The following is a 15,482-nucleotide window of genomic DNA, read 5'->3' on the forward strand; positions in this document are numbered from 1 at the left end:
TCATCCTCTTCCTTCTGTCTGCTTCATCGTCGTTGACCGCTCTCTGGCACACATCAAGTGGCATTGTGAGCCTGCCTTTGTGGACGCAACCAGCAGGCGTAATGCAGCCCAGGCACATTTCCACATTTACATTTACATTAAGCAGTCTTTTTCCCGATGTTGGCTATGCTTGTTTAGAAGCGCAGCGTGGTTTTCCGGATTCTGACTTTTCTTTTCCCACCTATTACGCTCCCTTCTTTCGCTGTTTGACAAACTTAACCTTGGAATTTTCATTTTTACCATTAGCTAAATTTATTCTGTCGGTTACCTACCGAAAGAGACTACTTGGCCCACATAAATACACTCTTCAACATAAACATAACAGGAAAATAAAAACATGTTTTCTTATCAATTTCTTAATCTGCCTTAATCCTCTTTACCGCTCTGCTCTACCAACCATAATCCATCATTGAATACCAGAATCCCCACATACATTCCCATCCAATTTCACAAAATAATACGCGAACGTTGCTCCGTATTTATTTTAGTCCAGCGACGACTTCATACCGAAATAGAAAAGTCAACCGCATCCTACCGCCGCGTACGCACGACCGGACGTTTCAACGAAAAACAAACCGGGAAATAAAAGTTTTAAACAAAACACTACTGCCCAGGATGGGAACCATGTGGCGAGTGGCCACCATCTTGGTTTTTTTATTCGGCTTGAGCTTAGGGTGTGATGATAATGACGTGGCAGCGTACAAAGTGACAGTAAGGACCCTGTGGTCCGAAGAGACTTTTCCAAAGGACTACCCGCAATATCGACCTAGAGCGCAGTGGTCACAGGTATTTGGTAAGTAAAATGAGTAGTTTCTTTTCAAGGATAATTATAACTAACTTATAAAGATACCTATGTAGACATATAACCATACATTTACAGAACAACTAAATCAATCAAAAATAAAATATCTTTAAAAATGCCAGTTTAGTTGACGGCATAGTTCCCAGAAGACAGACAGCGTTTGATGTACTTAATGATTAATAAAAGTTATATCATGGGACAATTTACACTAATTTATGTAGTCCCAAATTAAGCAAAGCTCGCGTTATGTACTAGGCAACCTTTAGGTACCTAATTTTTATTAATAAATGCGTTAGAAAGAAACTTTTTCTTTCCTTGTAGTAGCAAAGAAACGATTTGTATATCTGTGTTTTTTTTTAATTTTGTTTTTATACTTTAACATTAAGACTCCACGTAGTCATCTAAATAAGTTTTGCTACCACAGCTTTACCAAGTCAAAGTTAGGTTAGTACTTATTGTCAATCTATGTATATTTCTAAAAGATCTAAGATTTACCTCTATAAACTAAGTATCTTTTTACGAGCTTTTATTTAGTTTCACCTGTCCCGTTGTCTGTCTGTCTGTCTGTCTGTTTGTAGTCAAATCTTGAAAGTAAAATTCGACCAACTTCCAGTAGTCGGATTGACTTAAAATTTGGCATACTTATGTAAATCACGTGACAATATACTACTCTAGTAGTGTCATTCTGGTAGTCCGGCCAGGATCGTCTCCGCAGGACGGAACTCTTCAACAGGTTAATAGCATCGACTTTAAATTTGGTATACAAATGTAGTTTGGGTGACAATGCAAGTACAGTCAACAAAAAGTACAGTCAGCAAAAAAAGCTTGCATTAAAAATGAAATTTTTATGGTTAGGTTATTAATTGTAACGAGTGTTTTTTTTCATTCGGTAACATTTACAAAAATATATTGTGCCAAATTCCAATCCGTTACACTCTAAATCTGCAAATAAAAGAACACACGTCATTGCAAAACTATTTTTAACGAATCCATCTCAAATAACGACTGCCAAAAGAACAAGTTGTTTATCTAAAACAAAATAACGAAAAAAAAAACATTTATTCACAACACAGCAATAAAAAACACTACACAAGACACAACAATATTGTTAAGTATGACAGTATAGATATAGATAGTAACTTAAATAGTGAAAGAATTCCTCAACAGCAGCAAAAAGATTGCGGTCTCGTAGATAAAATCCAATTGGCTACTCCGTGTGTCGTATTTTCATTTAACGTAATTAATGAAACAGTCCAATATGGCGTAGGACAGTAAAAATAAGAAGTTTCGTCTTATATCACGACAAAGTTACTTATGTGAACGGTGAAATAGGAAATTGATGTGGTCACGTACTAGAATTACGTTTGTTGTTTAACGTCGGGCCGCTGATGTCGGCAAAGTTAAGTTTGTCGTGATATCTGCTTGAAGCAGTTAAGAGACATTTCGTGCGCTTAAGATAAGGTGGTATTTATTTGTCTTTTACCTCCAAAGCGCTATCTGATGACCTGATTACCTACGGTGCGGAAAAATAGCCCAGTTTCTTAGTCGTACAAGTCGTTGAACTTTTGTAGGATTTTACTGCTCAGTTTTACTAACACTACGGAAATAAAAGTCGAGTAAATGGTTTATTGGGTGCAGTTTTACAGACAGATTGTTACTGCAGCTCGTCTTACTTTTATTAGTACTTTCTAGTTCGAATACCTTCTTCGGATTTCAGCAGTTATCACTTGGTAGGGACTACGTAACTTTATTATTTTGAAATATTTAGAACAGTATAGTATAAAAATTCAGTATCTCAAAAGCCTTCACTCATAACGGTTTTCTTAAATAAGATAATTGTTGTTTGTCTGTAAGTATTTGGAATTAATATAAAAAATTTAAGATAGGTACCATCAACCAAATTAATTTTTGAACAAATTCCTATCAAATTAATATGTCGCTAAAGTTGAATTTTCAAGTTGAAAGACACGTATACGTACGTATGTATTGGCATTATTGTTTTATGACATGCAAACGATTATCAACTTTAGGGTGGTAGACCATATATTTGGCTGATCCTATCTTGAAAGAGAGAATAGTTCTTTCAGACAGGAACGTCGGGAAGTAGAAAAATAACCTACTTTATAGGGCATTTTGCGTCGATACGAAATAATGAAATTCGGCTAGAGACCTTATGACTTATATAGAGCACTTAGACCTTATTGCACTTATAAAAATTGTTTTTTTTTAACAAAAACTTGCAACAAAAAATTATGTACCTACTTACATTTAATTTAATAAATTCGGAAACAAACATTACGAATAATTATGAGAATGATGTGCTTTAATAAAGTCCGTAAAAACACCCGGCATCTAAAACATCTTTTTAAGCTGGGACGATCGTCTCCATTATTTTATGAAAGGCGATATTGAATTATCCCGGGATATAAATCTCTACGCGGGCATTTGAAAGGCATTTTGTCCTTTTCGAGCAAAAAACGTCTTTTGTCTGTTTTCAATCAAAAAGAGGGAAAGCAGGGATGGCGCTCGGCCGAGGTTAAGAAAATACTCGGTGAGATGAGATTATGGAAGTAGGATTATTCCGAGTGAGTGAGAGACACCCATATTAAGTGCAACATAAATATAATAGGTTTATTGACGCCACCAATTAACAATCATCAATCAACTTACTTTTAATTAGCCGTCAGAATGCAATACACTTCGATACACTTTGTACGTTAATTCTGAACTGCGCTTTCATTCATTTTCATTAGACGACTCAAAAGACTAACTTTTTGATAATGTACGAGCCACAAAAATCTCCTTAAAAAGCTTAATTTTAACTTCTTCGGGTTAAAATAGAATGTTTTTTGTTAGAATTGTATCTTGGAATTACCGGGTAATGGTACCATAAACCCGTTTTTATTAGGTATTTTTAGTAACGTTGACGTATTCCGCAATACATTGCTTGTCCAATTAAACTTTAAACTATAATAGGACCTTTAAAACATAGTTTGGCTTTACCAGCCATATTGGGGTACATAAACAAGCTTCAAGATTCACCTTTGTGAGTTCGAAACCTAGAATTGTAAAAGTAAAATAACAATTAAGTAATCGTAATTCCTATTTATTTATTTATTTATTACAAAAACTAATATTTGGTAGCGTATCATAAAATAATAATCAATCAGCTTAAAACTTTAGGTCACTTAAACCTAAATATAAATTTGAATGAAAGCTAGCAAACATCCGATAATAAATGGACAGAGGTCGCAAAACTTCAGCACGTATTATATTACGTATTGTACGACACAAAGTTTTTAATGGTTATATTTCACATAATCTCTAAATAAACACCCACAGCCCTAGCCGTTTACAGTATCAAATAGTTATGTCACAGGATGAAGTTGTATGCTGCACACAAATATAATTTGTTTTGTGCGAGTTGGCGTCATTTTTTGTGCAAATACAGGAAGGGGGGATTTGTAAGGATTTGAAAAGTTGGTGCATCGTAAATAAATTACGTTTTGTGGGGAACTTTGGAAGGGAATGAACAGCTTTTTGGGGACTCGTGAAAATTATAAATGGCTTTGAGCTTTTTACATTTGATCATGGGGCTTTCTAGCTAAGATTGCTCCCTAATGTAAAATGTGCGTTATAAATGCAAACAACATATATAACACAAATACAAATTGCATGTTATATTGGACTATCTCAAAGGAAACGCGTGTTTTTAGACAACTACGAAGTGATGTAGGATATACAATATTTCAAAAGACATATATACTTAAGTATAAGTAAAATTTTCTAAAATCCACCTCTGTACATGCAATTATATAATAATTTTGGTTAAAACTATTTTACTCCCCCCCCCTCCCCAAACTAAGTATGGGGAAAACACCTACATATATTATATGGTCAAAATTTAATCAATAATACTTCTTGAAATTTTTGAGTAAAATTCGTGTGACATACGAACCGGATGGACGGAAATATAAACAGAATGACAGAACTTAACAATAGGAACAAAGGTCTGCGCAGGAGGCGACACTAGCACAAACCCTAAACAAACCGCCATGACAAGTACCAAAAGTCGTTCTTTTTATTTCATTCTAAATACGGATTCTTAAAACTTTCCTAAAAGAAAAACATAAAGAGATTCATAAGTTTTATATTTTAAGAATTGTTTGTGTATAATATTAAAACTGTCTTTGAAACTGAGAAAGGTGTTACGTAGAGCAAAAAAAAAAGAAGGTATTGAAGTAAAAACTATTCTAAAAATAACCTAATTATATGTAAAATTAACCTGAGTTTTGTCCCTGCGTGAGCTATAGAGTCGTAATTAGAGATTAACGAATCCTGAAATTGATACTAATACCGTACTCTTAGCTCTTTCACGGTAATTTTTCATTCGTTGTGTACATACATGAGACAAAATTATTTTAGTTCGAAGAATTATATTAGAATTTATATCAAAGATATTTTGAAATACTTTCAAAATCAAAAATCAAAAATCAAAATGTCTTTATTGCGGTTATGGGTAATAAAGTTGATAGACAGCAATACATAAAGAAGCGCCATATCCTGCCTGCTAGAGGCTTTATCCTCTACTTGGATGAGATTCTGAATAAATATTTGTTTTTAAGTCACTTTGTATCAAATAACAGATAAGAGCTATTAACCTCTCAAAGACAACCCCAAGCGATTAAAGCCCACCTTAGCTTTTATCGTCCAGTTGCGATATGCAAATAAAGCTATTGCTTCGTCTTTATGAGCGCTCTTTCCTAATTATAGCAGGATGTTAACTTAGAAAGGTTTAACGGTGCTGTTAAATTAATTCGATCCTAAATTAGCCATAAAAAGAGTAAGCTTTACATATTTTCTTTATTAAAAGTTTGTAGCGTTTTGTAGCACGGTACAGTAAGATTACTTGAAGTTAACACTTGACAGATGGGCGCGCCTTCATTTTCAACTTTGACGTCATACAAATAAAGCCATTTTTAGTATACCGCTACCCACGTTTACAGATTATGTAAAAACTATTTTATTTGTATGACGTCAAAGTTGAAAATTGACTGAAGGCACGCCCATCTGTCAAGTGTTAACTCCTAATAATCGTGCTGTAATTTTATTTATATAGAATCTTGGGGCTTAATCACGGATATTAAATTCTTTTACTCAACGTTTCGGCCATATTGAAAAAGCTGTGACCACAATTGAAATTGGGAAAGGATCGCTGAAATACAATATTTGACGGCAGGATAGCCGTGTTATAGAACCTGACTATGAACTGGTTATTCTAACATGTGGTAGCATGGTGTACGGTTGTGTTTCTCTGAAGATGAGCTCTGGTTTTTTTCTTATTTTTTTTTTTATTCGACTGGATGGCAAACGATCATGTGGGTCTCCTGACGGTAAGAGATCACCACCGCCCATAAACATCTGCAACACCAGGGGTATTGCAGATGCGTTGCCAACCTAGAGGCCTAAGATGGGATATCTCAAGTGCCAGTAATTGCACCGGCTGTCTTACTCTCCGCGCCGAAATACAACAGTGCAAGCACTGCTGGTTCGCGGCAGGATTAGCGAGCAAGATGGTGGTAGCAATCCAGGCGGACCTTGCAAAAGGTCCTACCACCTGCTGCCCGCTGGTTGAGTTCGAAACGCGTCAGTGTAGCGTGGTGGTGGTGATAGATGGGTTTGTGTGTGTTCTTACAGTGTGGAGGTGGAGGAACTGCATGAACACGCATATATTATATAAACGTAGGTAGCTATCATAAGGTCGCGGGTGAGCAAAGTAATTGTTTTAGTTCACTGACTATGAAGCTCGAGGTCTAGCTCTAGTTCTAATGGAAACAGCTCATCGGAGTGCAGATAGGAACATAAATGAAGCATTTATATCCGTTCATGAAAAACACATGCCTCGCAACCTCGCACACTTCTGGTAGAAACGTAGCCTTTTTTTATTCGACTTGATGGCAAACGCGCAAGTGGGTCTCCTGATGGTAAGAGATCACCGCCGTCCATTGACATCTGCAACACCAGGGGTATTGCAGATGCGTTGCCAACCTAGAGGCCTGAGATGGGATACCTTAAGTGCCAGCAATTTTACCGGCTGTCTTACTCTCCACGCCGAAACACAACAGTGCAAGCACTGCTGCTTCACGGCAGGATTAGCGAGCAAGATGATGGTAGCACTCCGGGCGGACCTTGCACAAGGTCCTGCCACCTGCAAAACAGTCACATAATCTCCATTACCTACTAAAACAAACTTCTTTCCAGGTCAATCTCACAATACATCCTACGCGCTCTTCCGCATCGGTGAGACGGCACGCCCGTCCGTCCGTCAATTTGCACAGACTGGCAAACTGGACGATTTGGTGGACGAAGGAGACGATGAACCCAAGGTCTACGATCAGTTCTCCGCACCGGCGATTGGCAAAGGTGTCGGCGTGACGGAGAACATGGTGTTTGTCAATGGAGAACATAGCTTGGTGAGAATTGGAGCACTGTCTTAACAGTAGGGCATTGTAGAGTCGATAGGAAAAACGTGGTCTAGTGGGTTGATTTATCGCTTCTTAAACTGATGGTCGCAGTATATCACAATTTATGTGGAAAAAAAAACTAATTTAATTAAACAATTAAAATAAAATCAAGTAAGTACATTTTGTACTGTTCACCTAAGATTTCTGGTTTTTCTGAAAAATTGTACACAGGCAATAGAGCAGAATAGATACTACTAATAGAAATTTTAAATTTAAATCTTTTTACTATACTTTTTAGATTTTTGGGGAAGTTTAAACACAGGGATCCCTTTCAAATTTTACCCCTCTGAGCTAAGGTGTTTGGCGGCTGTATGACAGCTTGCCCTTACTTAGCCAACCAAGACTTGTTAACTAAACAGTGGATTCACTATTTAATAGTCTGACATGAACATGAAATTTCCATACGTAATTATGCCATATAACTTTTGAAGGCTCTTCCCCCGAGATACGAGGAAGGGAGGCATTAATTTATAGAGTCTCAGAAGTGTGAATTGCTTGTTTTTAGAATTCCGTACCCAAATTGTGCCAAGGGACCACGGAAGAATAAAAACAAGTGGAAGTGCTATGTAGGTGCAGTGTTGCATGCCACAAGTAAGCGGGGCGGTACGCTTACTCGATGACGTAGGTAATCCTCCATTAGTAAGTTTTTTTTCCTGCTATCATTTTTACATTCCAGAATTGAGCAATACGGCATAATTACTGTAAAACAAGGAATGTCGCGACACTTCTAAACGTGATCATACTCTACGCAAAGTTGAACACGACTGTCATCGAGTAAACGTACCTCCGCTTACTTGTGGCACGCACGCTGCACCTACATAGCACTTCCACTTGTTTTTATTCTTCCGTGCAAGGGACCATTAAGCTGCGTTGTTTCTTTGTCACGTAGCTATAATATCTTTTAAACTACAATAGGTACCCTGAACAATTTAAAGTATGTATAATTATGTATTACCTACACTGGCATTTGTTACCACAAATAATAGTACAATATTTTAAACTTTCGCTATTATTCCTCCAAAATAAAGATTTGAAATGAAATTAAATGAAATGAATGAAATGAAATGAAATGAATGAATGAAATGAATGAATGAAATGAAATGAAATGAAATGAAATGAATGAATGAAATGAAATGAAACTTGCTATAGGATATGAAAAGCTTGATTTTCCTTTACGATACCTACCACGCCACGACCTAGCTCTACCGGAAAATTGATTAAGTACTTTTCTAAGTAAAGATTTTCCAGTATTCAGAGTTCATTCATTAATTATACGTTTTATTCCAAACTTCCGAAACCTTGTGATCCTTGAATCCAAGGTCGGATCACTAGAAGCACCCTTAGCTATTGTAAATGGAGTACCTTATTGATGAGCACCCTTCAAGCCACTTACCCTCTATCCGGTCAAACTGAAAAAGTCTGTGGCTTACGGGTTATATCTGCTCATAAAATAGAAGATCACATTATTATCTTTATCTACCAGCTATATCAAACAGCCATGTCATGTCAAGTTAACGTTAAAGAGATCCCTTTAAGGGATAAGTTCGCGTTTTTACATCTCTTTTCTCTTGTTAACTATTATTTTCATATTTTTTATGTACAATAAAGAGTTATACGTAAACTAAAATACAAACACATTTCTGCAGCTGCCGAAGTAATTTTGAAAAGTAAATAACTATAACAACTAAAATTGATTTTCGAAATTTATATCATGCCGTCATGCTCAGACTAATAGTGTTTAACAGCAGTATAAGAAAGACAACATGACACGAACTTCCGACTTCAAATTACGAAGCATCCCCCCTGGATTCGTGTGCTTTCGTGCGCGGTTAGTAGGCAATTAGCATTGTGGAGTAGCTCTGCTACCCGAGCATTTGGTTATGTCTTTCCGTGATAGGTCTTATATTACCTAATATTAATTTCACGACATTACACACAAATAGAAAATGTTCAGCATTTTGCGCCAGAATATTATTTTGTCGCTGTGCCCATTTGATTGGGCTAATTAAAACTGATCCACTGAGCAATAAAGCAGGTCGCAGCCATTCATACGAATTTTGTTTTTTCTTTCAGGTTTCTCTGATGGCGCGTATAATACCGTCTCCGGATTGGTTCGTTGGAGTGGACAGCATTAACCTTTGCGTTGATTCTTCTTGGGTGGATGAGGTCACGTTAGACGTAAGTACAGAATACTAAGCGCATATCTGTGATTTTGTCTACATCCCGTGGGAAATTTGTACTTTTCTGGAGTAAAAAATAGCCTAAGTTACCTTACCCATGCCGCTCCCGGTTTTAGAATGGGGTGTAGGTACCCCTCTCTTCTCGTGGGTAACTAAGCGACCTGATATGAAAGTAAGCCTGATGTGAGATCGCTCTAAAGCGATAAGGCCGCCTATTGCTTACCTCAGAAAGTCTCTGAAATACCTGTGTTTTCTTTACTGCTTGCTATGTGTTGGTATGCAATAAAGAGTTATTGTATTGTAAGCTATTGAGAGAGAGAGAGAGAGAGAGAGAAATTTATTTACACATATTCGATACACAGAAAAAACACATTAGGATGAAATAATAATTAAAAAAAACATCGAATAGTATAAATTGGGACCCACTCAGCATAATGTTGCGGCAAGCCACAACGCTGTTTTTCAGTGGGGATTGCCCAAACAGACCTCGGATTCTAATTCTGCGGTGTAGAAGACAAGGTAAAATCATCAAATTATTATCTCAAGCAACTCGTAATGAAGGTTTGCAACCAATCTACAACCGACGATCACGACTCTGTCCAGACTGTGACGACTTAGAGGAAGTCAAGCAAGAATTATATAGTTTTGTACAATTATATATTTTTTAAGTTAGTCACACTGACAAATTTATAAACATATAACACAAACATTTTTCTCTATACTATTTTAGGCGAGAGTAATCAGGGATTACTTAAATTACCACTAGATTCACTTGTTTACTTGTTAACATCCCTGTATCGTTGAAGCCAAGATTAACAGTCTATTCATCCTTAATAGCTGGATCCCCTCGACGCAGGAGCTGCCAGTGGCTTGACTTTCACAGCTCCTCGCTGGGACACCACGCCTCCAGAAGCAGTGTTCCGTCATAAACCTCGGCACCCGAACCATCCGGCTTCAGGATTCTATTATCCACAGCTAAGAGAACTGCCGACGATCGCCAAAGTGGAGTTTACTAAGGTAACAACTAGCAGAGCCTGAAATAGCACTTTAGTCAGTAGCCAGCCACGCGCACAACCCATTTTATTGCAAAATGTGAGCGTAGATATGCCGTCCTATTCATACAAGTCAGTCTTTTGTGGCTGAAAGCGAGATAAAATCTAGCTTTTTCTGTGTGGCAAAATTGTTGGTATGCAAATTGACTACAGTCAACATGAAAAGATTTCATCTGGGAGGTTAATTTAATTTGTATATTCTTGTAAAAAATATTTATTGCCAAAAAGGATGAACCACCAGAAGCTTTCACAGAAAGTCACTCACTAAATAAATTATTTACTTATGTTAATTTTTGTATATGTATAACTTTATTGATAACTTTTCAGGTAAAAGCATATTCTACAAGAGATATTAATAATCTTGCCCGAAGAGAACTATTGAATAAAATGCGAAAGAAAAACGAGCGCAAAGGGCTACCAAAAATGAGAATATTTCCGATGACTCTTTTGGAGAAATGACTACGAAGAATTCCCTTAACGAACTGAAGGACTTGGAGGAAGAGCCCTTCGGTACTCCGCAACCAAACTTGCCAGAAAATAATGTCGAAGTTGTGACAAGGGCACCAACATCGTAAGTTGAAAATAATTGCTTTAAATAAAATGTCTAAGTTACAAAAAAAAACTTTCTTTAACTACTTCAACAATAGAGATATCTCAGGGGCGCGCGCTAAGTCGTTTCTTATTACCTACATATTATAAGAGCTTGTAAGTTTTTCCAGGTCGACAACAGAAGCTGAATTCGATAGTGCACTCAAAAACATGGATGACGTGGTACTGGCTGTAGCCCAAGGTCACAGAATGGGTCTGGGGAAGCATCTGCCACGGCACTTCAGGTCCCGTCTGCATCATGCGGTGAACAAGATACAACGTTAGTAACAAGATGACAGTAAATTGCGCTTATGAGAAAAATCTTGTTGAATAAAATAAACAGAGACAGCAATGAAAATATCTATCACATATTATAAGAGGTATCGTGGCAACAGAGAGACAGTAGTGAAACAAAGGATTAATATGGCAAACGCATTATACTATTCCACTTAACCTCTTAAGGGAACTCAAAATTCAAATTTAAGGCTGCGTGTCTACTGGAGTGGAGCGAGGCAGCGGATCGGAGTAATGCGGAGCGAAATTCTGGACTGTGTCTGTCCACAGGCGCGAAGCGAGAAAGTAATGCGGAGCGAAAACACGGACTGTTTTCTACTCGCGGAGCTTCCGCTCCCCCACATGCGCTCTTTTTTTTTTTTTTATACTACTGGACGGCAACGAGCTAGTGGGTCTCCTGATGGTAAGAGGTCACCACCGCCCATAAACATCTGCAACACCAGGGGTATTGCAAACACGTTGCCAACCTAGAGGCCTAAGATGGGATACCTCACGTGCCAGTAATTTCACCGGCTGTCTTACTCTCCACGCCGAAACACAACAATGCAAGCACTGCTGCTTCACGCTCGTTTCTCCGTCCCGCTTTCTCCTTCCGCGTAGGTACTCGCTCCGCTTTCCGGTTTTTAAATATGAATTTTAAACTGTTACCAACTCCCCGTGCACTAACAAAAAGAGCGAAGAAGTTTAGCGGAGATTTTATGTAGTTTTATCTTGCTGACCGCTCCGCTACCTTGCTCCGCTTTAGTGGACAGCCAGCCTTAAGACCAATCTTTATTTAATTTTACAGCTGACGATTGCTTGGTATCCGAGTGGAGCAATTGGACACCGTGCTCAGCGACTTGCGGCTTTGGCGACAAGTTCCGCACCCGAACCGTCGTGCGAGCGAGACAAAAAGACGGCCGAGACTGTCCTGCTCTTACAGAGCGCAAGCACTGCGGCGACGTTAACTCTTGCGGCAATTACCAATACTTTGATTGGAGTAATTAGTTTTTTGTTTGTTTTTTATTCTAATACAAATAAATGACCAGTATTATTGGTCACTGCCTGAATACCGTTGAACTTTTTCACTTACTAATGAGAGGAAAAAATATCGTCCATGTACTTTCTGAACCTCGTATCTACTCAATTCGTGTGCAACAAATCAACACTCTATCGTTCTTAACATAAAGTTGATTTTAAAGCAATTTATTGAGGCCAGATACGACGTTGCTTGGTTGGTTGGAAAATAAGCGCTCGATTATGTTGAACTGACTACCAAGCTTTATTAGTTGGAGAGTTAGATACCGTTAAAAATAAGAATTGGCTATGTGTTTTGCAAAAGGACAGTTTTTTTTTAAGAAACTGTTTTTTTTTTAATCTGAGGTGCTCAACAAGATTAAGTGGGACATAATCGGTCTGAGTGGCAACCGATGCGTTGGACCGACGACCTTTTTAGAGTGGCCGGAAAGGACTGGATGCGAAAGGCGCAAAACCGGGAAGAATGGCGTGCATTAGAAGAGACCTACACTCAGCATTGGGTGGTAAAAGGTTGAAAAAGAAAAGAAGAAGTAGAGAGTTTTTTTTATAGTCCTAGTTCTAAAGATCGAGGAATGGCATCTGTTTTATTTTTATCCCTGCTGCTTAATATAACTCTGGGGCAACTACTCTACCCTACTATGAATTGCTCTCAGTTGAGTTGGAATAGCCCCTCAACCGTATTATTTCCAACTATTTTCCAACACTTGCATTCGAAAAAAACATGCAATCGAAGTAACATTGGCGGTCCACGGAAGAATGAATAGTTTCACAATCGAACAAGAAAATAATGAACAAGACAGTTAAGTATCTAGAAGTAAGTGGACACACAAGACTAAATAATTTAATCACATAAAGCAAGGTCGGACTTCAGTGAGACGTCGTAAAGGGAAGGAACTTTTATAGGGATCCCCCGCCAATAAAACGGTGGCATCGGCGAGATTATAAATTAAATATTAATAGCATCTCCTCTGAATCATTAAATATGAATGTGTCTCGAAATAAGCTTGTTTAATCCAAATTATTTTGATAGACATTTTACATGGACTGTAATGTCAACGTAAAATTTAAAAGCTGGTTGATTTTTTGTCTATTGTAAAAAAACCGTGGTGACCTCGTGGTTTGATCTATGGGCTCCCAAGCAGAGAATCGTGGGTTCAAACCCCGGCTGAGTATTTTTGAAATTCACATGCGAAATTACATTGAAACTTACCACTAGCTTTACGGCGAAGAAAAACATCGTGAGGAAACCTGCACATACCTACGAAGAAATGCAACGGTGTGTGCGAAGTTCCTATCCGCACTGGGCCTGCGTGGGAACTACGGCCCAAGCCTTCTGAGAGGTGGCCTGTGCCCAGCAGCGGGACGTATGACTAAGGCACTGTCCGTAATTTGGCCGTAAACTGCTATTTAGGGTTACGGCCGCAATGTTTTTAACATCTGGTCAACCAGTCTACAGGATGGCTCATTTAGATCGGTCAGTATGGGAAAGTCTGAACTATAAGACATACGAAGATCTTTCTTAGGAATTTCATCAATTTTAATAACAAAAAAAAATCTGCATTCATACATTTTAAAAAACTTGTACTTAACTCAGGAATTGAACTAAAAGAATTTCTTTGCTCACCCGCGACCCGCAAAGATTTTTTTAGTTCATTAAATAAAACTTACATTATTAAAGAATATGAAAGCAATGCATTTTATTCATTCTAGATATCGTGTTTCATATTAACATTTATTGCTTATGTATGACCTACACTATTGATATCCAAATAGAAATATTGTACTTAAGTTTTTTTTTTTCAAAACGATCTGGTTCGATTCCCGTACCGAGAACAAGTTTTTTTTTAATGTTTGAATGCAGTTTTTCTTGCTACTAAAATCGATGACATGGTTTCCAAGAACAGATCTTCGTATGTCTTATCGTTTCAGACTTTCCCATACTGACCGATCTAAATGAGCCACCCTGTAGCTATATTACTCAGCGAACAAGGGTGGGCCCGTGGTGTGTTTGTTCCAGAACCCGTAACACTTCCAACAATGCCTGCGCCATGTCTGCGAATAATTTTCGGTCCCACCGCGTCATCTGCTGCGTTTAGTATGAGCCGCGCGCTGAGACACTCCATTGATGTTTCCGATTGGATGGACGAAGAAAATAGACCGAGAGCTGGTGTAGCGAAAACTACACCGGATTCTAAATTCATCATCCATCATCATCCCAGCCTATATACGTCCCGCTGCTGGGCACAGGCCTCCTCTCAGAACAAGAGGGCTTGGGCTATAGTTCCCACGCGGACCCAGTGCGGATTGGGAACTTCACACGCACCATTGAATTGCTTCGCAGGTTTCTGCAGGTTTCCTCACGATGTTTTCCTTCACCGCAAAGCTCGTGGTAAATTTCCAATGTAATTCCGCACATGAATTTGAAAAAACTCAGAGGTGCGAGCCGGGGTTTGAACCCACGACACTGTTTGAGAGGCGATAGGTCAAACCACTAGGTCACCACGGCTTTTTTCATTATTCTAAATTAAATAGAGTAAATTATAAACTACCTAACCAACGTTTTAGACTGTCGTGACTTTCACTCATGGTCAAAATAATGTCAAAATACCACAAACAGGACTTATCACGCTAAAACACACGAGTAATATTTACCTCGACGTTTCTCGACGACGTGTGTCTACTCACTATGGCCACTGTAATGTGGTCGAAACGTCGAAAATATTACTCGTGTGTTTTAGCGTGAAAAGTTCTGTTTGTGGTATTAAGACTATAACCTAACCAACTTTTAAATACAATAGCATTTATTTTTGTGCTTTTGAATCTGATTCAATTAATTATTGCTATGATGATTAAAATATGTTCGTCATAAAAATAAGTGAATTAAATGAAACTATAAGGAAAGTAAAAAAGTAGTTCTGTGCCTGAAAAGCAGAAAATTAACTGCTCCTTTTTTATTTGACAGTTACAACGTTATGGTTTCTCGCTA

General features: G+C 38.0%; 1 pseudogene; it reads left to right on the forward strand.

Moving 5' to 3' along the window:
* The first annotated feature begins 545 nt into the window (after positions 1 to 545).
* Positions 546 to 12,528, forward strand: LOC141436124 (spondin-2-like; annotated as a pseudogene).
* Positions 12,529 to 15,482: the final 2,954 nt, after the last annotated feature.

Source organism: Choristoneura fumiferana, chromosome 16 (assembly GCF_025370935.1).
Source record: "Choristoneura fumiferana chromosome 16, NRCan_CFum_1, whole genome shotgun sequence".
Lineage (NCBI taxonomy): Eukaryota > Metazoa > Arthropoda > Insecta > Lepidoptera > Tortricidae > Choristoneura > Choristoneura fumiferana.